Here is a 25,011-nt window from a genome sequence, read left to right as displayed (position 1 = left end):
ATATGATCTTTAATCCTACCATAGTGATGTCTGCTTTTCCTTCCAAGCTACAACATATATGACAAGGTTGAGTACAGCATGCGGTTGAACCCCATTTGGCTCTTGTTTAAGCAGTAATTCAACATTCTACATTTCATGATTTGTTTTTATTAAAATTATAAATTGAATCAAGGTTATTTTGATATAACTATCTTCCTATAAACCTTATAGAGCATGTGCATATTGGAGCATAAAAGGTATGAGGAAGTAATGCTGAGATAGTTTGTTTTCCAAGTGGCCTGGGATGTAGTGGTAATAGGATTGTAACTCTGCTGTCATAAATAAATAACAGTGATTATTTTCCCACTGATAGAAACCAAGATTCTTGTCAGCCCAATTCTAAGGCAAAAAATAAATTATTTATTAATGAATGAAAATACAGCTTCTTGTTTTTCTCTGCATTGTGGTTTTATGAGAGACAGTGTAACAAAAGAGAGAGCCCTGAGCCCTGAATTTATAATCCTCCGGTTGAATTTCAGCTCTTAACATTTGCTCAGTAACTGTGGACTATGGGCAGTAATTCACTTGTTCTCTTTGAGCCTCAGTTTCCTTATCTGTGAAATTGGGATAATAATATTTGCGATATTTAAACTGATAAGAGTCGTTGTGTAAAGAAAGCACTTTGTAAATTTTGATGTGTTACATAAAAATGAGATATTATATGATAAACCCTACATATGGAAGCATAACCCTTTGGAGATGTTTTCAGCTTTGGCTCTTACGGTGCGAAATTTTTTTCTATACTTGGATAGGAACAGTTTGTCCATTCAAGTCTGCAGATAAGCAGGTTTTCGAAGATTAAGGGAAACTATGACATGCTGTATAAACAAACTAATAAACTCATTGCATATTGAATAAAACCAGAAAGTCTGAATTGGAATTGTGTTCTCAAAGGACTCTAACCCAGTCATACCCATTTTAATGAAAGAAATCAGTATTCCTAGATCATGTTAATTTTAGAACAGCTAATTTAACAGCTTAAATAATGATTTTAGAGTATATCAGAGAGTTATTCTCAGGATCATTGAAAAAGTAACATTCGAATTTGAAATAATTTCTCAAGGTGTGGTTGAGCTCTTCATGGAAGTTTTTCTGAATGAATATAGGGGTTAGTCTGAAATTGAAGCATAGACCTGTTGGTATTTAGGAGACATTTCCAGTGAGCATAAGGAGAGGAGAGTAGGAGCTGTTTACTTGGAATAACTTGACTACTGGAAGGAAACCAATGTATCATGAGAGCGTTAGGTAGAATTACTGCCGCCAGCTTAAATAAAAAGTGACTTGCTTGGAGGCCTCCTACTCTTGATTTTGAACCAGGGTGAAGGAATAGAGTGAGGTGTGAAGCAGGAAAAAAGTGAAAGGATGGAGAGAATTGGTGGAGAAGTAGATTAGGAAGCCTTCCTGAAGATCACACCCCACATCCTAGTCTCATTGACCACTCATATTCCGGGTTGCTTTCCTTCCCCATCTCTCCCAGTCCCCCATGACCTGACAAAGGTCAGATAGCCACAGAGAATGAAATTATTCCAAATTCATTTCCCCCACTGAAACTTTATGATTTTTTTTTTGGCCGTGGCATATTGTGACTAGTGTAAATGTCTGCTATTTGTTCTGCTTAAATAATATACGAATCAAAAACTTTAAGAAACACTGCTACCAATAAAGTTAGCCTTGCAATGGTAAGTTTGTTCCTCAAAACAAATGATACTGGAAATTAGATTTTTATTTGACTTTAAGAGGCAAATTATTACTGAAAATGTTTCAAATCAATATTTCCATACTATATGTCTTTGAAAGCAATCTTCTGGAACCAGCCCTCTCCTCTCCCACACTGCAGGGAATAAAACAAAAACATGCAACAGTTGTAAAGCCATTTAATATACTTTAACCAGATCAAGTGTGGTTAATTACTTTCATTATTCTCATTTTGTTTTCTATAGCCATGATCTTCCAAAGGAATAAATCAGTCAGTAAGTATTTATTCAGTGCCTACTGAATACCAGTGCTATGCTAAGTTCTAGAGAAAGGCAAAAGATAGCCCCTGATAACAAGGAGCTCACAATCTAATTAATTATACTTTAGACAGTATCTTTGCCAAGAAAACACCAAATGGGGTCGAAGAGTTGGACACGACTGAGAAACAATTGAACGACACAAACACGAAGTACTATGTGATAGCATTATGAATAGTAAAAGTAAATGCTGGGTTACATTCCTAGCTGATTAAGTTCAAGGATCTTCATTATTATGTATCTTTAACTTCAAGTCTTCCAGGATCCATCATTTGGTAAGCCTGTGTCCCTCCTCCTCCAATTAAGTTTGAATCTTTCTGATGATGTAGTGTGATGTCATTGAGTGTTACTGTGACTGAAAAACGAAAACAAATTGAAAAAAAAAAAACAGCCTGTTATCAAGAGCCTCTCTGAACTGACCCAGTGGAGGCCTCAGCCTCAATAGATATAGGCTGTTTGCCTTTTCCTATATATAACCTATATAATATTGCTTACTGTCTCAGGGAGGGAGAGAATTTGAAACTTACATTTCTTTTAAAATGAAAGCTAAAAATTGTTTTTCATGTAATTGGGGAAAAAATAAAATGTTATATATTTAAAAAAAAAGAATGTTTAGTGCCTCTCAATTGTATCTAGTATAAAAGACAACTCAGCCTAGCCATTTACAACCTGGCTCCATTATGATTTTAGTTATCTAATTTTCCACATGTTTCACATTATTCCCCTTCACACATGTTCCATTACTGCAAAACTGGCCAGTTTGCCATTCCCCAAATTCTTCCCCCAAAATGCCCAGCTTTACATCCCCATAAATTTACACAGCTTGTCCTCCATGCCCAAAACCAGTGCCTTTCTCTCTTCTACTTTCTCTCTTTTTCTCCTTAGCTTCCTTCTAGGAAAGAAGAAATCTGTTCTCTAAGGGGCTGCTCTGGATCCCACCTTTGAGTTCTTAGTGTTAACTCGCTATTCATGTGATCTGTGTACAGGTTGTAGCTGCTTGAGGCGAAAGCCTTTTTTTTTTTTTCCCATTTTTACCTTTATATTCCCAACAATGAGCATACTGACTTAAACATAAGTACTTAACTTATGAATTAAATACTTCATAAATCTTAATTTGCATTGAATTGGATTGGATTTCATAGTAGTATAGAATTATAGAGCTTGAAAGAATCTTTGATATTATCTGGCCCTCCCACCTCTTTTTGCAGGTGATATGTAAGCCTCCAAGAGCTTAGGTGCCATGTAAAAAATCAGACAACTATTAATGTCAGAAAAAGATGAGAACTCAGATTTCCTGAATCCCACTTCAGTTTGCTTTCCATTACAAAACGGGAAGCCAATTGATAAATATAGATCAATGGTTGAATTAAAATGGAGAACATTTACAATTCATTTAAATGTTGTATCTCAATTTAATAGTGAATATTTAAACTGTTGGCATATCAACTCTGGGGCGTTTGCTCTGGTATGAACACTGTTGCCGATAATTATCATTTAGCACAAGAACATGAAAATTGTGTTGATTTCCGTTGAAGCTCATACTTTGACCAATTTAGAATCAAGGAGTTGTATGAGAGGCTAACATGTATTTGCAGGTGCTGGTTCGGGAGAACTCATCTTGCTTTTTGATTAAGCTCATCAGCTCATGAACTCAGCTTCAAGGATGTGACTTTCTTTCTTGTCTGGAAAATACAATATAGAAAAGTATTTCCATTATTACCTTCAGATAATTCAAAGTGACATCCTGTGGAATATAGCAGAAGTAATCTTTTCAACAATTGGCATACGTAGGAGTATTATGGACCTAGGCTCCAGATATTAAGCATTTAGAGATTTTTCTTTTTTAAGAAAATTTAAAAAGCACTTGGGTTCAGATTTATATAATACCTATATATTGCAGAAAGTTGATTTCTCCAGAAGTGACTGATGAAAGGTAATACCCTTCATGACCTCTCTCCTGAGCTATTGGAATGACTCCCTAATTGGTCCCTCTTTATCAAATCTCTCCTCACCCCAATCTGTCTTCCGTAAAACCATCAAAGTGATTTTCCCTATGTACAGACCTGACTATATCTCTTCCCTGCTCAATCAACTTTAATAGCTTCCTAGTGCCTCTAGGATCAAATATCAACTCCTTTTTAAAACCCTGACTCCAACCTATTGATCAAATTTCATTATTCAAAACTTCTTTGAGAGGATAGAGTGTTTTATATTTTGCCCCTTTATTCCCATATTAGGTACCTAATAAGTACTTAGTGATGTTTGCTTGACTAAAGGTACTGAAAAGAAATCAGAAATAGCAGGAGATGCTCAGCCTGCTTCCCAAGATAGTTATAACATGCTCCTCCAAAATAGAATTCTTATAGTCCCTGATTTATGAATACTTTTTCAAAGAGCATGATGCAGTGGGGAGGCTGCAGAATTTAGAATCAGAGGACCTGGCTTAAATCCTCAGCTTGACCACTTTACTATCTGTGTAACTTTGGGAAAGTTGTTGTTTTTTTTTTTTAACATCTCTGGGCTTCAATTTCCTCAAATAACAGTGAGATGAAATGACTTCTAAGAACCCTTCCACCTTAGATCCCATGATCCTTTGTACTTTGAAATGACCAATAAGCTTAGAAACCTTGCCCCTTTTCTATTTCAAGATCCCTCTTTTATGCTACTTCAATATTTGAGTCTGACATAAGCATCATGGTTTGTCATAATTGTATCTCTGTAATGGAGGTTGACTTGGTCTGGCACAGTTTTCAGCAAGAACTATAGCTTCTTACAGATAAGCAGGAAATTAATGTTTGTTGCTATCATTATGAGCTAAGTGTGTTCAATGGGACCTTCTCAGACTCTCATGAGAATTGCTGGCAGAAACCCAAGGCAGTGGGTCGTACATACATACTCTTATTTAGTAGGAAATAAGTGGTTTGGTTTGAGTGGCTTTCTTTTCAAGTAGTTTTGCCAGTAGCACTGACTACCTTATCTTTTAAAAATGTATGTACATATGATGTATGTCATGTATGTCGTGTACATATATATGTATGTATATATATTTTTTACTTCACAAAAAAAGAAAGGAAAGCGTATCATTTATTCAGTCTATCATTTTCAAAGCTTGTCTGTTTTCTTCTTCTATATATTTGCTTTTAAATGCTTTAATGACCCTCTTTCCTTTTTTCCATTTACAAGACTAGCTAGTTTGCCTCTCTCTTCCAGTCCTGTCCCTCTGATTGAAAAGAAATAAAGAAAAGCGAAATCAATTTCAAGTAAAAGAAATCCCTACGTTAGCCATGTCCCAAAACGTGTCTGCTTTTGCGCCTTGGCCCCATCGCTTCTTTCAGGAAGTGGGCCGCTCATTTCATTATTGTTGTACATCTTGTGGAATCCTGGTCACTCATTACATTAATCAGGGTCCTTTTTCACAAGTGTTTCTTTTACGATGTTGTTGTTATTGTATAAATGGCTCTCCTGATTCTGTTGGTTCTGGTATCAGCACAAATATTCCTGTCTTCCCTGAGAGAGAGAGAGACAGAGAGAGAATGGAAATTGTGGTCATTTTGGTAACCCTATTATTAGTGTTACACATTTCCTGGGCTATTTTCAGTTTGAATGTTTCTCTTGCTTTACCTTTGCAAGTCTTAAGTAGGAGTTCTGACCTAGAGCTACTTTTAAGTGTGGGAATGGGCTGTCATTCTGTTGACTAAGGCTCCACTCCTTTATGGTTGAGATAGACTCGATACAGAAATCTTAGTAATTGACGGACTGAGAGACCAAGGTGTTCCAAAAGGATTCAAAAGGGATTGAAAAGACTGAGGCTATTGTGGATCTTATTAGGATAGAGGGAATGATTAAAAGATGACCTCAACACAAATCTGGACATGAAGCAAGGTGCTGTCTAAGTAATGGTGGCAGAGAGTCTGAAAGCTGCATGGAGTTGGGGAAAGAGGGGGAGGAGAAAATAGGCCAGTCCCTCTCTTCTTAGTCTGGCATGTGAGGGGATGTGGGAGAAGCAGCAGTCAACCTTGAAGACAGTTCCATGAGAAGAAATAGGATGTCTTCTGGGGTGGTGATGGAGGTGGGGGGTCCTGGGGGACGCTTGCTTTCAGTGAATACGTGGAAGAATGTGAGATTTCTGATTGTGAGAATTTATCAATAAAGAAATTACATTCCTTGGGGCACAATTCCAAAGGAGAGCATAAGAGGCTAAGGATTTGGGAAAGACCTTGGTCAGGGGATGAAAAAGAAAATCTCCAGTGCCCTGGTCATTCAGGTAGTTGCAGAGGGGGAAATTAAATATGACGCGGTTAATCAATTAAGACGAAGTACAGAGGTCTGTTTATTGTAAATATAGGTCCTGAAAGATGTTATCAATGCAAAAGACCAGAACTGCTGAGACCTAATGAAGAAGCCATGACAGAGCTAATAGACAAAGGAACAACTGTATCTCAAAAGGTCACTAATGCCATACCGGTTTGAGCTGCCAATACTTTCAACTACTTTTGCCTCAAAGTGTATCTGCCATCTCTCCAAGGAGTGACTTTCAGTTCTGGACCTGACCAAAAAGTTATTTGGGTAGTAAAAATGCAGAAAGACCCAATGAAGCCCCCAAGCTTCAAAAGCAACAAGAATAGAATAGGCTGAAGTGTAGGAAATTGGAAGGGGTGGGAGGTGGGCAGTGGGCATGTACCATCTTCTTCCAACTGATTGAGGGAGTGTGGTATATATAGTTCATGCCTTTGAACCAAGCAATGTTTTGGGAATCTGAATGTAGCCTGGGGAGGGGGTCCTAAGGCAATTTGGGTTCTGGCAAGCAACCTAATACCAATTTATATTCAAAGTATAAATTAGTATTTTCTTTTCTACTTGTGAATTATGTGGAAAAAAGTCACTGAATTTATTAAGCCACATGTTCATTCATATTAGCTTTATAAAGAAGTATTAATGAGACAAAATGGGACAATAGTAGAGGATTGCGAGAGTGCCCCCAGATTCATTAGAAATAAAAACTGGGGCGGCTAGGTGGCACAGTGAATAGAGCACCGACCCTGCAGTCAGGAGGACCTGAGTTCAAATCTGGCCTCATACACTTAACACACACACACACACAAAAGCTGTGTGACCTTGGGCAAGTCACTTAACCCTAATTGCCCTCCAAAAAAAAAGAAATAAAAACTTCTGATGGATTTGTGATGGCAATAAATTAGATGATGAGAAATCTATTAGTTCTTTCCCTGATGTCATTATGCTTTTCCTAATTGCAAGCATCTTCCAAATCTGATGGAGCCATTGAAATGTCTCCACAAAGCAGTCCTGACATAATCATATTGACTCATCACAAGCAAAATTTCCAGAGGTGGCAGCCAATATGACTTCTTCTCTTCTTTCCCTTTATTCTCTTTGTTCAGTGTAGGTATGTTCCTAAGGATCAGAATGAACAATTAGGCAGGGAGAAAATTTATCCATCAATGCTAGGGCCATGCCTTGGGCTTGGTCATTTTACAGAAGGGTCTTTATCATGCAGGATGATAAATTGATGAGTAATAATAGAGTCACAAATCATGAAGACTTGTGGTACTATATGATCCATAGTTTTCTTGATGACTCCCATGTTAGTCCAGAGCTGAGTTCCATCAGACTTCTATGAACTGTCTAGTTTTGTAAAATTAAAATGTAAATATGGAAGCAGAATAATTGTGGAAAAACAAAAATATGTTCACAGCATGATAACTCTAGAACTGTAAGAGATTTCAACGTCCATCTAATTCATTTTTCAGACAAAGAAACAAGCTCAGAGTAGTAAAGGACTTGCTCAATGTTAAGTGTCAGAGGCAGGATTCAGTTCTGGGCCATCCAGAGCCTTGCTTCTTAGACTGTACAGTGCTGGCAAGTAGCCTGTGTGTGCTTCTAAACAAAAAGCTGCAATAGTGGACTACACTATTTCAGTTGTTCATTGTCAACAAGGATTATCTGTTTCCATTGTGGCTTTCTTCTACCATCTTTCACATTGCCTCTTATTTTTATTCAAAATCCTATAGATGTTAGTGCTGAAAGTATCTTTAAGGATCAAAACTTCCAGACTTTTATTTTGCAGATGAGGAAACAAAACCAGAGTGTGTGAAATGTCTTGCCCATGGTCACACCTAACCAAGCAGGTGTTATTGCCACTTTTCTTCCCTCCTCATGTGCTGACTGAATGAATAAAGCATTTATTAAGTATCTACCATGTACAAAGCACTGTGCTTTGATGTAATGCATAGAGACGAGATGTGATGAAAATGCAGTCGGATATTTCAAAAATAATGTCAATCTTAATGCACCCTCCTGATTGCCAGCCTCATGCTTTCATTCACCAATAACTTGACTTCTAAAAAGTTGAAGCTCTGCTCCATAAAATGTGGTTAAAGCATTGTTTTAGACTATAGTTTTCCAGCACATCAACATAAAAGTCAGCCCTGAATGAATTGAACATGGTAATGAAGAAGCTGGCTAACAAGATTGAGGATGCTCATCTTCAGTGTGTTTAGCTGCCAAGAAGTATGGGCATTTGCCCACATGTTGGGTTTTGCCAGGCTGAGACATTGGTAACGCTGGGAAATCTTGAATCCTGTACAAGATTCCTGAGTGCTCTTGCTTCTATAACAGCGAGGTCATTGCTGCTCCTGTGCCCCTGATTGACCAGAGGTGAGCCTCTGGATGTTGTCTCTTTACTTAGATTAGGGTAGAGCAGTAAAGGTCTGTTTTATCTCCCTTTTCACTCCCCCAGAAAGTGAAAACTATAACTGTGCCTCCCAGCACCCACCCAATCCCCCACCTTATGGATGGGAACTCAGTTTTAAATGTATGCATTGCAGTCATAATTCATTTGCTTCCCTGTTTCCCTAATGAAACTATACCATTTTGTGTACCGATGCACCAGCTTACACCATACTACTAATTAAACCTCTGGAGGTTTTCTCTATAACTAATGTCAACTTTTCCCAGTAAAGTAATCATTTATTTTTTTTGTTTTGTTTCCCTATAATGATGGATTTTCTAGATGGTTGCCGTATATGACTCTGTGTGTGTGTGTATTTAGGTGTAGTTTTAGTGCTTCCTGTTGGCATTTATGCACGTGCTGCGGTTTTGCTCAGACATCTTGTTGAAATGGATGGCTTGTTTGTTGTTATAAACGATTATATATACTTGTCATAAATAATGCTAGTACCTCCCACCTGTTGATTTTTTTTCCAGTTTATATCCTCTTATCTCTTGCTTGTACGTATTTTCATGTTATCTCCGCCATTAGTTTGTGAGTTCCTTGAGAGTAGAGACTGTCTTTTGCCCTTCTTTTGCATGATAAGTACTTGATAAATGCTTATTGACTGTCTCAATAAGAAGCCTTGTCTTCAGGATAAACCTGTTACAGTGTGGGTCAGATATTTTTTCTCAGATTAAAAACCACAAACAAAAATCAAACCTAAAGGGCAGTGAATAAATATAAGAGGTTTGCATGTTTTTTAAGGAAAGGGAATTGAGTTTTGTTTAGATCATGTGTCTTTCAATATCGTAATTTTTTTATGTAAGCTACATTCTGGCAGATGCGTATGTACACAGGCTAGCATTCCAACATCTCCCTTTCTCCCTTTCTCTCTTTCTCAAATGCCATTTTGCAATTTCATTAAGATAACTTCAGTAGTGGGGTTGTGAAATCATTTGCTGGGAAAGCTGGAGCTTTAGTGAGAGATCATGTTATGCAAGTCATAGCGTTCATCCAGATGCATTGAGTTTTCTCTTTTGAAACCCTGGCAGTTGCACGTTATAAAGAGCTTCACATGCACAACAGTCCGATGGAGTAACGCTGAAATGCTTCCTTGCTTTTGTTGCTGAGAATAAAGCTCCCTTTGTACTTGTCTGAGGAATGAAATGGAATCCAAAGAGGCAGTTAGTTCATCTTGCCAGCGAGGTGACGGCTGGACAATAAACTGTAGAAGGTTAACTGTGCTTTCTAAAGCTTCAGTGGAAGTTACATGAGCTGTTCATTATTTAAATAGTGTCGAGCCCAGGCTTTTGAAACCATTACAAAAATGTAGCCTATTTTAGCATCTTTGCCTATAGGACGCTCAGCCCTTGAACACAGGGCTGGGCTGCTCAGTGACTGAAGCTGCATGTCATGGGTAGCGTGACAGAAAAGGATCATTTCCATTTCTCTGACTTGGACTCAGTGTCAGTGCTGTAATCCTTGTTTTGGGGATTACCTTGAGTGGCAAATGACAGTATGTATTTGTACTCCAATTTTACTCGCTAACCTTGTCATTCCATTTTCTCTAGTGGTGTACAGAATCAATTTACTACTTTTTATCTTTGTTTTTCTGAAATAACATTTTTTTTCTCCCTAGAAATTAGTGCTTATTACTTCGGGTACTTCATGGTCAAAATACTGCTGTGACCTGGTAAAGATCTTTGAGAGATACTGTGGATACAAGTATTCGTCATCTTGCAGCCAGCTTGCTCTAGACTTAGTGAAGATGATCTAGAAATATTATGCTTTGCTGCACCCTCTCTAGAACTTTTCTGGCTCAGTAGTGCTTACCATACTCTACCAATACAGGAAATAAGCCATACTTTGTTGGCATAGATACAGTACCAGCAGAATATGAAAAAATCCTTGTTGAAAGTCTGAATCCTTATGGTTATGTGATCTTTGTGTCATGATGAGACTTAAGAATGTGACTCCGTTGGAGATTGGGTCTGTACCCATTGGTAAAAAAAGGAATAGGCTATAGTGGGTACTGAGTTGATGGCAAATAATTTTATGAACACAGGATTGAACTCCTGTTTAAGGTTGTCATTTCTTACTCATTTCTAGAAGGGGAAAAATACCCCACAATCAAATATACTAAGGGAAAATCGTGTTATGATGTTTCTTAGCACACCGATATGAATGATCTGATTGTGTGTTTTGTAAATTTAGCATTGCAGATCTTTTCTGTTGTTATTGTTCTATCTACACCTATATCTTCTCCTAATACATAGTCATCACCCAATTTTACTTCCTGCCTTCCCTTAGTTACGTAGTGGCTACATATGGTTATGGTATCACAGATCCAAAGCTGATCTCTAAGATCTCTAAGATGACCTTAATGGTCACCTATTCTAGTGATGACAAACTCAAATAGAAATGGGGACCACTAAACTATATATAAGGATCATTGTGGACTTCATATTGTCTTAGGAAACCATATATTAACATTATCTAGATCTCTTGTATTTTTATTTGTTTTGTTAAAATTTCTCAATTACATTTTGATCTGGTTTGAACTGTATTTGTGAGCTTTGTATTTGACAACTCTAGTCTGTCTAACACCCTCATTTTACAAATGAGGAAAATGAAAGCTTAGGTTAAGTGACTTGCCCAAGATCACACAGCTGCTGCTGCTACTACTATTACATATTCATAATGTAGTAGTAATAACTAATATCCACATAATGCCTGCTATGTGCCAAGCACTGTGCTGAGTACTTTACAATTCTTACAATTACAGTGGATAGTAAGTAAAAGAGCTGACATGAGAACCCAAATCTACTAACTCTGCATCCATTTGTACCAAGTTATTTTTCTCCTCTTAATTTCCAATTATTTAAGTTTGGTATAAAATTTGTCCCACATTTTTGGATTTGTTGCTGCATTTATCATTTTATTTTTAAAAAGCAGGCTAATTTTTTTTCAGTAAATACCTTAAGAAGCAAATTTTCTCCTGAGTAATACTGAACATAATGAATAATATATTGTACTATTTGGATGGATAACTGGGAAATTATAAATTGAATTTGTTTTGTAGCGATAGCCAAAGTTATTCTTAAGAGTCATTCTGAGACAACCCTGTAACTGAGAGCTCTGCTGCTTCTGTGTGTGTGTTTGTGTGTGTGTGTGTGATTTCTGACACATACTGGCTTTGTGATCTTGGGAAATTGTTTAAAATCTCCAGCTCCCAAGCACCTCTCTAAGCCAGGGGGGTTCTTAATGTTTTTTTTGTGTTATAAACCACTCCTTCTCTGAATAATGTTTTAAGTAATTGAAAGAATTTCAGTTAAAGGTTAGTGAAAATATTATTGTAATTTTTTCCCATTCAAGTACATCAACCTCCTGAAATCTATCCATGGACTCCCAAGGGGTTATGAACTCTTTTTCTAAACCTCTAGGTTTACAAATTTCTGAGCAGGTTCTGATTTGATTGAGGGAGTTTTCATAAATAGGATTTCCATATTGTAATGAAAACTCAGGCCTACTTCCCCTACCCTACCAAAAACAAAAACCAGCTACATGTGTATGCATTGATTCTACAGATTTGTTTGCTATATTGTTGAAGAGTAGCTAAATTGCTTGTTTACAAAATCACCAACAGATGGTAACTTTTTAATTTGGGCATTATCGTCACCACAGAGCCAACTTTTCTCTATTTCCCCCTTGAACTCTGCAAGTTTGTCTTCAGAGAGACAGTCATTATTGGGGCATGGAATTTTTGCATGTAGTTTCTCAGTGTTTACTGAATGCTTAAATAATAAGTGATTTTTTTTTATTTTTGCCTCCCGTTATGTTTCCCCCTTACAAAAGGGGAAAGTGGATTTTTATGTCAGCTAATGTGCCAAGTGTGAAGACTTGGGTTTTACATATTCTGTTGCTTGAGTTTTTGTCACACTGGAACTAACCTGCTTGACTGGTACATGTTTTCAGCATTGTGGATGGCGTAACAAGTGATAACTGAGGGAGGAAATTGGCAGCATTTTACCACCTTAAAAATAGCCACAAGAAATGTCAGGACTTTGTGGATAAGAGGTTAAATTAATTCAGTGTTTGTAGGTTCTAGAGGTTAACATGATGCCTTGTTTAAATAGATTCATGATAGAAATGACTCCATTAATCTGAATGAGTGGTGTTTGGCCAACCCCTGATGTGATTTTAATAAGGTTAACAAAGCACTTCCAATTATTGAAAGTAATCTTTCAATCCTATGAAAAAATAGCTGGTGACATTTTCCATAGGACACCCAAATACCAAGTTCAGATGCCAGCACTGCTGGCAATAATTACCAGAGAATATTGGAATGTTCTCCAGTGTTGTTTCCAAGGGATCTCCAGGTGTGGAGAAGATGTATCTTTTTTTCTCAGTCCTTCCTTTCCATTCTCCTAGATGCAATAGTATGGAAAATGGACACTTGCTCTGAGACTGGAGCTATTCTTAATGCCCTCATTGATTTAAATATTTATATATATTTACAGGGCAATTGGGATTAAGTGACTTGCCCAAGGTCACACCGCTAGTTTTTGTGTTAAGTGTCTGAGGTCGTATTTGAACTCAGGTCCTCCTAACTCCAGGGTAGGTACTCTATTCTCTGCGCCACCTAGCCACCCCTTGGATGTATGTATTTTTATAAGAAAATGTATTTTTTAAGGATGTGTATTAGGTAGTGCTGTGGATAAGGTTCTGGGTCTGGACTGAGTTCAAATCCAGTCTCAAGACATTTGCTAGCTGTGTGACCCTGGCCAGGTCATTTAAACTTGTTTGCCTCCATTTCCTCATTTGTAAAATGAGCTCCAGAAGGAAATGGCAAACCACTCTAGTATCTTTGCCAAGAAAACCCCAAAAAGGGGTCATGAAGGGTCAGACATAACTAAAATGATTAAATAACAATGACCAATTATATCATCAGCTATATGGCGCAATGGATATAGTTCTGGGCCTGGAGTCAGGAAGACGGTTTAAATTCAGCCTCTGACACTCACTAGCTGTGTGACCCTGGGAGAGTCACTTAACCCACTTAAAGCTGGCCTCAGTTTCCTCATCTATAAAATGAGCTGGAAAAGGAAAAGGCAAACAACTCCAGTATCTCTACCAAGAAAACCCCAAATGGGCTTACAAAGAATCAAACAGCACCGAAAGTGACTGAACAAAACAATAATCAGTCAGATAGTCAGCTGAAGTCAGTTACAAACTACTTCCAAACCCCCTTGATGTACTTCAAAATGAAATTCTCTTTGTCTTATAAACTGAGATCTTGAGATGTAGTTCATAGAATGACTTAGAGTAGGAAAACCTGGTTTATTTCCTGCCTCTAATGCTGTGTTACCTACCCTAGGAAAGTCGTTTAACCTGTGTTCCCTAGACAACTTCAGAAAGACTTGTAATCAACACTTGAGAATTTTGTAGAGACTCTGGAAGGAAGTATTGTAAGATGTCTTCTGTTGTTAAATGTGTATTAAGGGAAATTATGGTTACTGTGGCCATTCAGATGCTTTTGCCACAAATATTTTGCAGTGGGTATGAGTGCAGTAGTTTTGGCAACAATGGACTGTTTTGAAACATGAATCTTTCAACCCACTCCATTCCCCCACTCTCTTGTAAGGCACCTGTTTAGGGCAGCTGGTATTGTCCATTTCTTGTTCTATACATGATAAACTATTGACATTCTGAATAACTTGGTCTCCACATTTAATTTTGTAAACAGCATTATTTTAATTATGTAAGAATCGCCTTCGAAGTAATTAGAAAAGGAATTTGCTGTTTTTAATTTTAGTAGTGAGATTATTCCATCGTGAGCTGCTTTAAAATTCTTAAAAACTAGAATGTAACAAACGTTATACAGCAACTCTGATGTTATTACTTCAGTAGTTATAGTATGCCTCAAGGAATTTGATGAACTTGGTTTTAATACCAAAGTACGAATTTGGAGTTTGTTTTCAAAATAATGTAGCCAAATGTGTGTGGTGTGAAGCTCTTAGCTGTCATATGAGACGGAGAGGAATATGTGTTTCATTTGTTGTATAGCAGTTGGAAAATCCAGCAACAAAAAAGGAATGAGTTGGTCAGAGATGCAGCTTTTTCTCTGCCAAGTTTGAGCCAGGGGTCTGCATTCATGGACATGTACATTGGCATTTGTGTCTATGTAAAGGTTAAACTTGGTTCGATCAGCCATGGTCGCACACCATACCTTGACCCCGACATTGTGATGTCATGCTGGTCCTCTCAGCATGAAGGACAACAACCAGCCAACCAAACTTCAGGTAAGTTTAGATTCTAGAGACTGAGTCAGAGAAACATTCCAACTTTTGGTCGAGTAAAGATGGTCGGAATGGGATTGCCTTCTCGCCGTACAGACTAAGGATATCATTCTTACTGATTTCTCTTTCATCGGTAATTATGGTTTTTAAAGGCTCCTCCTGACACAGGAACATAATTTCCACTTTGCATTGGGCTTAGTTTATTTTTATTCTCCTTTAGATGGGATGTGCATAAGCCTTCAGAGGAAGAAAGACTTCACATAGTTCTGATAGTAATGACAACAACAGCCTTTATATGGTGCTTTGATTTGCAAAGCACTTTACAAATACTATTTCATTTTATCCTCACAACAGCCCTGGAGGCTAGGTGTTTTTATTACATTTTACAGCTAGGAAAACAGAGGCAGGCATAGGTTAAGTGACTTACCCAGTCACACTGATTGTAAGTATTTGTGACTGGATTTGGACTCAAATCTTCCTGATTCTAAGTCCAGTACTAAGAACTTAAAAGAGGAGTTCCACACCAAGGAACACTGCATTTTCAGGGACTTGAATAGACTTCCTCCTTCCAAAAGAGGAAGCTTATTAGTATCTCACTTTAACATTTCACTTTAGAGAAGGATCCAGTGGAAGTTGGATCCAAATTGCTTCTGTCCAATGAAATTTTTATATTGTCTGCAATTATTTTAAATTAAATCTCTCTCTTCCTACTGAATTTTGCTGATAATAGAAAGGATGATTATTTATGTGGGTTTATTTTATATCCTTCAACTTTGCTAAAAGTTGCTCATTGCTTCAGCGAGTTTTTTAGTTGATTTTCTTGGGTTCTCTATGTAATCATATGGTCTGCTGAGAACGACGGTTTTGTTTTCTTTTGCCTATTTATATTCCTTCAGTGTTTTTTAGTTGATTTTCTTGGGTTCTCTATGCAATCGTATGGTCTGCTGAGAACGATGGTTTTGTTTTCTTTTGCCTATTTGTATTCCTTCAGTGTTTTTTTTTTTCTTCTCCTATTGCTATAGCTGGTCTTTCTGGTAAGATATTGAATGATAGGAGTGATAATCGACATCCTTGCTTCACCTCTGATGTTACTGTGAAAGCTTCTAATTTATCCCAATTATACATCATGCTTACTCTTAGTTTTAGATAGAAGGAGGCTCTGTGGAGCACGTAGAGCTTGGTCAGACATCAAAGATGTTAAGGTCATTCCCTGCATCCTTGGTCATTTTCAGTCACCTTGATTTTTGTCTTGCCCCTAGGCTTCAGTGACTCTGAGAGAGAAAGGGTGAGACCCACCAGTTTGTGCAGCTCAGCCTCACTTAAATTGAATTCACAAACAAGTCAAAACATCACCATCTGATGTCATTGGTCTTTTTTGAAAACAAAGAATGAGCAGCAACAAACAGTAATGATATGAAGTCATCATTACCTACAACTTGAACCCCAACTTTAGTCTTAGAGTTCCAGTGTAGTTATCTGAGTAAAACACGTACAACTCTTTTCATTCATAAAAGGTAAAGATTGACTTTTTTAGTTATATGGTAATAAGTTAAGAGATGAATGGGAAAGTATTGTTGATAGAAAGTAAGTCTTATTATAGATGATTCTTTTTAATAATACATACAGAGCACCAACCAACAGCAGTAGCAATAATGATGAAAGTAATTAAGATCAGGCCAAATGTATATCATCTCACATATATCTGGAGCTCATGTGCGTTGCATGAAGTAGGCACCTAGTAAATATTTGTGTAAATGAATTGAATCCAGTACATTCACTCACAGATTTTTTTTTCCCACACTACTGTCATATCGTTCTTGTGGCACCATGTAACTCCTATTTTTCCCCATGTCCCTACATGAATTGAAAATTACTATACAAATTTCTGGTATCAAGTTTTACTCAATATGGGAACTCTGATTTATTTTGAGGGGAGATGGGACAGAGAGTAGAATTATCTGGGAATATTTGGTTCCTCACAAATTGCACATTCCATAAGGAGCTTATGGAACTGCAGATATTTTAAGACACTAATCATAGAGATTAGGCAACTGATCAACTGAGCGCCTCTTCATGCCAAGACATTGCTAGGCTAGCCTCTGGAAGATACAAAGACACATCGGGCTCATTCCTTAACTTCAATGAATTTTCTCTTTCCTTTCTGTTGAATTAAATAATAAATGAAGATAATTAACAAAGAGAACCATCCCAAATGAGTAGTACATAGAGTAAGTGACATAGCTGAGGAATTCAGAATAGGGAGAGATCTTCGATATGGTCAGGGGAGACTTCATGGAGAAGGCAAGTACTTGAACTGATCCTTGAAGAATAATAGATGGGGGAAAGAAGGAGGAAGCGGAACCTAGGCAAGCTCAAAGTATGGACAGAAAATGAAGAGACCATAAAAGCTAGAGTTTGAACATATAGAGAATACTAAATCACATTTCTATAGTGCTCTAAGGTTCACAAAGTATTTTCCTTAAACAATCATATTCTTTTAAAGTAGGCTTTTTCCTATACTGCAGGCAAATAATGCTCAGGCTACTTAGTCCATTTTAAAAACAAAGTCCTCTTTTAATTTTGCCAGTCCCTCAAATGATCATCTTTTAATCTCTCTTCCCTTTAATTGCCAGCCTTCTATATGGAATTGTGTAATGCCAAGCAAAGGCAACTTCCGAAAGTTCAAAATACCAGCATAGGTGCGCTCCATTTTATTCAGTGACAAATTAAGAACAGAGAGAATCAACATATAGCATAATTCAAAATACAGCATTTACCAAGTGTGATTTAATCAAGTACTACCCCACCCCTGGACATTACATTCATTTAATCAATCACAAAGCCCCTCTTCTAAATACTACTCCACCCCTAGGGTGTACATTCATTTAGTCCATCACAAAGCCCCTGTTCTCAAATGGAGATTAGTTTCCAATCATAAGTAAAGTACATTCATTTGTTCAATCACAGAGCACAAAAAGGTCAAAAGTTCCCCACCCTTGGATCACAATTGAATCTACCCCAGAGTTACAACAAGCTTAAGCACACCATTTAATACCCAAATGGAGGTCTTTTTTCATCTTGGCATGAGGCAAGTTCTCAGCAATCTTTGTTCCTGGGGAGACAAAGCTTAGCAAGGCCACAAGATACATTGCCAGTGTCTTCATTAATTCATTCTCTGTCTGCAGAACAGTCCTAGGACCCCTGAAAACATTAGCAAAACCCCCTTCCAGGATTTCTGTAAACATACAACAAGAAAATCCTTCTTCAGGGCTTCGGAACCAACAGCAAGGTTTCAGAACCTCTGAAACAACAGCACTGTCCTTCACCAGTGGACAAATCTGGCAAAACAACATCAAAACAGACAGACAAAGTACCAGCATAACAGCCATGTCTCCTCAGTCCTTGGTAGCTCTGGGTGGCAGCTCTCAAAAGTCCTGGGCCATTCAAAGTGGCCCTCAGCAATCCTCTCAGTCTCTCTCTGCCTCCAAAGGTGCTGCTTCCAAAAAGTTCTTCTGCCTCTCTCTCTTCTTGTGTCTCTCTAAATTTACATCACTAGCTCCTCCCCGTTCAGCCCTCTCTTTTCAGGTCAACAAGTCCATCCCACAAGTGGGATTCACAAGCTCTTGTGTTTTAACACAATCAAACCAAAAACCAAGCCAATGCAGTGGTATCTTTAAATTCAATTACTATTACAAATTGTTTTTGCAAATTTTCTCGAGCTTCACCTCCCACTTACATCTTAATCCCCTGGAATCTAACTTCTCTTCTTCCACTTTCTTGAAATTGTCCTCTAATGTGGTTGCCAAGGATCATTTAATTGCTAAATCTGAACTCCTTTCTTCAGTCTTCATCTTCTTTGACCTCTCTACTGCTTCTATCCTTATTGACTATTACCTTGTCCTCAGTAAATTCTCCTTCCGTGTGTGCCATGAGCCTGTTCTCTCTGATCTCCTGTCTACTTTACTCTTCCCTCTTTGGCCTCTCTTCTGGATGACCATCTGTCTCCAATCCCCTGACTGTGGTTTTCCCTGAAGGTTCTGTCCTATGCTCTTTCTCTTCTATGTCCTTTCTCTTCTCTTTATCCCCTCTCTCCTTGAAGTCTTCAGCTTCCATTTAGTCAGTCTATCTATAAAGAAGACTCCCAAATCTCTATCTCAGGCCCCACCCTCCATCCTGAATTCTAGTCCTCCATCACCAGCTGCTTGCTGGTAATCTCTTAACTCTGTCTCATCAGCATCTCCAGCTCAGTTTATCCAAATACCAAGCTGATGGGGACATCATGAGACTTCTATTCACCCAGTTTTGTAAATTTCGTCATCTCTGATTTATCTGTCCCTTACTCCCTCAAAGCCCATAGCCATTCATTTACCAAGTGCTTTCAATTCTACTGTAAATATACTTCTGCATGTTTCCTCCTTTCTCTTCAGCTGGCCTTCACTGTGGTTCTTACTTTGGTTATTGCAGCATCTTCCCAATTTGGTCTCCCAGTTCTAGTCTCTCCCTCTCCCAGTCCTAAAGCACAGGGCTAAACCTGCTTCTCCGTTTCTCAAAAGTCTTTAGTTAGCCTTTAAAACACAAATTCTTCACCCGGGATTTTCAAGCCCTTAATCATCTGTCTCCAGGCTACCTTCCTGACTCATGTCACGTTACTCCTCTTTGTGTGTAGTATGTCCTAGTCAAACTGACTACTTACTACTCCATAGGTAATGTCTTGTCCCAGGCCCCTCCCCCCACCAGCTGTTACCTCCATATGCAATTTCTTCCTCCTCACTTTTGCCTCTTAGACTTCTCAGATTAGCTCAGGTTCGGGTGCCATATCCTCCTCTCAGCCTTGTCTGATTCTTTGTTTTTTCCTGTGCTTTCTCCTTCAAATTACCTTATGTTTACTTTTTCATGTGCACAATGTAACCACCTCTTCAAGTGGCTTGATAATCAAGACAGTTCCATTTCCATTTTTGTATTCATCCCAACACCTATCACTGAGCTTTGTTCCTAGTAGGTACCTAAGAAGCGTTTGTTGAAATGGATCAGGAAGGTAATATAAATAATATTACATTCATGTTATAGAGTAGATTATTTTGGCAGGAGAAGGAGGTCTATGTGAGAGTAGCAATGAGAGGTGAGACTGAAAAGAGAATTGGTGGCCAGATCACTAAGGGGCTCAAGCGCCAGGCTGAGGATTTTTTCCTTGTCCTCTGATGCTAGTCTCCAAAATCAGAGTCAATGACCTAATGCCAATGGGTGTGGGATCAGTAAATCAGAGGATTGGAAGTTGGGTCTCATCCTACCCTTCCTGCAGTAGCCAGTTCTGGGGCTTGTTGCCAAACATGCCCACACACCACCTTAGCCTCCCCAAACTCACTCATTTTGCCTTTGCTCCCTGCTGGGCATGTTCCCAACCTTCCCCTTTCTTATCCCCTTAGGGTATTTATACCCTAAATGCTGCATGGGAACCCAGAGCACTAGGCATGTAGATACCATCAATAAAATCTACCCCCTGCCCATTTCTGCAGATTACCTTGTAGTTTAGTAATTGGCCTCAGCATGCCAGCAATGAGCAGTGATCACACCCACCCTTTTTGAGTGGGAAAAAGTAAATCACCCAAGATGAGTGAGAATGGATGGGTTGTAATATGCATTAAAGATCTCATAAACTCTACTATATACTGTGAACTAAAAGGGTCCACATTTGGGTCTCTGATCAATCTACCTGAAGACAAACTTAGCTTAAATTACCCTAGGTATGTTCAATAATTTCTTTGCTGAAAACCATCCTACCTAGTGTCGTGGGAGTATGAGGAGATAATCCAAGGCTCCCTGGGTCTATCAGTATCCTAACCTTTACAACATTATATCACTCCTATACTCAATAAACTCCAGTAGTTCCCTATTGACTCTGGGATGTTCATCATGATCATGATGTTCATCATGTTCATCATGATCGGATTGTTTTAAAAAAAATTTTTGGTAGAAGTTTTATGATGCACATAATTATTAGTATAGTTTTACTGTGTACCTGATTAGTAAATATACACATTGGAGGTGTATGCCCAATTTAAATGTAAAAATAATTCATTAATCAAGGTTTTGCTGATAACAATGTAAGGAAAACCAGTTTTGAGCCCAGAGCCTGAGGGACAGTGGGAACTGAGGCACTTTGGTTGGGCTGTGCTGCTGGTTCCACAGAGAGGCTTGGACAGGTAAACACAAAAAACTCAAAAGCCCCACCTACATAATAAAGGGTTTTTATATCCAGCCAGCTGGGTACACCTTATCTAGCTTGCTAATTGTCAGTGTACTTCAAGTATACCTAGGTATGAAAGAGATACTGAGGGCTAGTACATTTGAATAAGACTGCAGCTGTTTTTGCCCTCCTGAATATAAGACTGTTACTATTGTCTACTGTTTCCTTTGGATTGCTCAGATAATGGTGGACAACCTACCGTGTTTCCCCGATAATAAGACACTGTCTTATTATTTTTTTTTGGACAGAAAAACACCAGAGGGCTTATTTTCAGGGGAGGGCTTATTATCGGGGAAACACGATATGTAGTTTTGCCTCTGTTTGATTCCAGGTTATGGAGAGATTTTCATGCACTCAGTATTGTTTGTAGAAGTGAATTAGATTGTAAAATGCCATGATTATTCAAGTGAGATTTTCCTTAGACTATTGCCTTGTAATTCAAGTATTTGTTGACCAACCAATCTCCTTTAAAAAAAAAATGAATAAGACTATTGGAATTAGAAATCAAAACTTTTAGGATGTGAGTTTGTTATCTTTAGATTTCAAACTTGGAAAGGGTCACAGCTCAGTCTACATGACTGCATAGTTTTCAAAGCTTCCTTAGCTATGTAGTTCTTGAATGAGAGGCATGCCAAGGTCTTGGCAAATGTGGCAATGACCATGGTCTAAATGGGTCCCCTGGAAAAGCTAAGCTCATGCTTATTTCAAGTGCCATGCTTTGTTAAGTAGTATTTCCTCCCATTCTGGGAAGTATTATTTAAATGCTGATTGTCTCAAAAGACTTATCCATCATTTTAATGCAAGCTAAAGAAGTTGAGAGGGAAAAGGAGGTGCATTGGATCAGCAGTATGTTTGTATGTAAGTTTGATTCATATCCATGAATTAATACTTCCATAAAGATCGATTATATATCCTACAGTGGAGCTTTTATGTGTGAAATGAAAATTATTCTCATGCCCTCTTATTGGGAAAATAAATTGATACTAATCTTTGTTAACAACTGCACATTATTTAACTAGCCTATTCTAGGCTACCATGGAAAGATCTCAGAACTTGGAAGCAGAATACTTGGGCCTTCATTCCCAGCCCTATTGCTTGCTAACTATATACCCACAAAAAGCTTATTTAACCTCTCTGGTTCTCCAATTCCTTATCTGTAAAATCGAGACTGCAATGTGGTACCCTCTTCCACAAGGCTGAGCATCAAGTGAGACATCAAAGTTCTATGTAAATATAACCTGCTGATGTTAATATCCATATTGTGATTACCACATTTTTTGTGTTAGGGTTGCTGCTGTAGCCTGTTCTGCTACATTTCGTTGGGGAAGATGATCAGTAAGATCTAGGCAGCGTCTTCTATTTTATCATAAAAGATACAGCATTCATCTTAGTTGCCACCAGTAAGTCTGATGATAGAAAGGAAGTTGAAAATCTCTTCAAAAGGAATCAGAATAGGTTGATGTTTTCCAAAAAATAAGCAACTTTGTTTCCACAACTGTGATTGGTTGAACAAAAATGCATGTTCCTGTTCTTTAACCTGATGCAAATTTTCTTAAAAATCTTCCTCATATTTAGCTTCCTTTTTTTTTCTTGTTTTTAATGGGAAAGGATCAGTGTAAGTCAACAGACCATTTGATGGAAAGTCTTTCCAGCATATTTTGAACAGAAGGTGTTTATATTCTGTAAGTGAGAAGTTGTAAGGGTGAAGCATAGTTTATTGGGGAGACAAAAGTGCTGGACCAGGGAGTCGGGAGACCTGAGTACTAGTTTTAACCCTCTTCCCCAGATTGAAGTCTCACCTCTGATACATGCTCACCACATGACTGTGGCAAGTCACAGAATATCTCTAGGCCTCTATGTATTTCAAATCAACAAAAGAGAGATTAAGTCTGCATTTTGTGATGGATATGGAGGGCATGTGTATGCATATGCATGTGTGTATGTATGGTTAGGGACTGGATCCATGATTTCATCTGTGAGAAACTCTAGGTATGGAAACTCCCTTCACTGATCCAGATCAGCAAGTGTTCTACAATGTCTAGTATCAGAGTTCTCTGGGTGGACTAACAGGGTCAATTCAGATTTGCCCAGAGTCACATAGTGATAAAGTATCAGAGTTAGTACTTGAACTGCAGTCTTCATGGGTCTGAGACCAGCTTTTTATTTATGATATCATGCCCTCCTAAGACTAAAATGAATTAAAAGTAATTTAATATTAAGGATGTTTTTAGATCTCTCAGACCAATGGAGAGAACATATAATGTGCACATACATTATAAAATTAATAATTATATAATGTATAAATCTGAATCAATCATATGAATCTATGTTTGATTTACATCACATTGTACTGTATTATATTATATTTATTATATCATCCAGTACTGTACTGTCTGCTAGGCAACACAAGTGAAGCATATCCATCAGCTACACAGGTCAGTGATTCCTAAACTGATATTGTAGAGAATGTTTTTCCACTTACCTATGTGTCTCTATTGATATAGCTATAAAGATTCCACAATATCCTTAAAATTGTTCATTTAAATTCACTTTAATTTCAGCGGAAAATACACATATATGCATATACGTACATACTTACAAACATACATACATACATACATACTGTCCAAGAAAGAATATGGGATAGTGGGTGGAAAGCTGGGCCAGAGTCATAAAGACCTTTGTCTAAGTCCTGCCTCTCACACGCCGTAGTTGTATGTCCAAGGCGGCTTTATAAGGTTGTAACTTACAGAACACTTGCCCATCTGGATAGCTGGAGGGCCTTTTCACATTAGGAGTTCCCCATAGTGATAGAATCATGGGTCTGCCCTCCAATCTCTTTCTGTGCCTCTGTCTCTCTCTTTTATTTGTTCTTGTTTGCTTTCATTCTCTCTTCTATCTACAATATAACATGGAATGGCAGTATGGGCAGAGAGAGAAGATGGGGGAATTGAGCATGCATTCCCTAGAAAGTGTAGAAATCATGACCTTAAGAGCTGGGAACAATAGCAGCTGGCTTGACATTTAGGGATATTTCCATTGCTTTATGTCCTTTAGAGTTTTTAGGAAAGGATCACATTTTGACCCTTCTGTGGTGTAGTAGCTGCTCAAAAAAAATTGTTTTGGAATAAAGAAGACTTCGGTTCAAGTCTCAGTTCTGACACATCCTGCCTGTGTGACCTTGGTGGGTAATCACTTAACCTCTCAGCCCTGTAATGACTCTGTAAGGTTGTAGTTACAGAGAAAGATGCTGATGTACATTATAGAGGAAGCCTTTCACCAGTGGGACTTCCTTCACCTATACAAATGAAATCATGGGTCCAGCTACAAAACAAATATTCCAAAAATGTTCAACTGGGTTCAGTTCTAACTCCTCGCCCAACTTAACATAATCTTGAATTGGTCCTTCCTAAGATTCATCTCATTTCTCTCAATGCCAACCCAAGGGTCCAGTGGCATATTATGAAGTGATAGATACCAAATGAAATTTTAAAAGTTTGGAAATCAGTTATAAATGTGCCTTAGAATTGTTAGAATATTTGTATTCATTCCTATTTGCATCTTACCTCCTACCCTATAGTAATTCATGTGCATCTGATTTTGATTCTTCTATCCCTCTCTCTTTTCCCTGCTTTTTTTATATCCTCCTTTTGAAATGTTGAAATATTACTATTTCATCAATACTTG

The 25,011-nt window shown here is 38.0% G+C and overlaps 1 protein-coding gene across 8 annotated transcripts in view; it reads left to right on the top strand.

Annotated features, from left to right (window-relative positions):
* The window catches only part of LOC138171839 (E3 ubiquitin-protein ligase NEDD4-like), a 507,053-nt gene that overhangs the window by 356,697 nt on the left and 125,345 nt on the right, over nt 1-25,011 (top strand). The window lies entirely within an intron of this gene.

The sequence above is a fragment of the Petaurus breviceps genome, unplaced genomic scaffold (genome assembly GCF_028583685.1).
Source record: "Petaurus breviceps papuanus isolate PSGF00001 unplaced genomic scaffold, PetGlider_PUasm1.0 128, whole genome shotgun sequence".
NCBI lineage: Eukaryota > Metazoa > Chordata > Mammalia > Diprotodontia > Petauridae > Petaurus > Petaurus breviceps.
The sequence above is the reverse complement of the archived record's forward strand: the minus strand, read 5'-3'. Positions and strand labels throughout refer to the sequence as shown.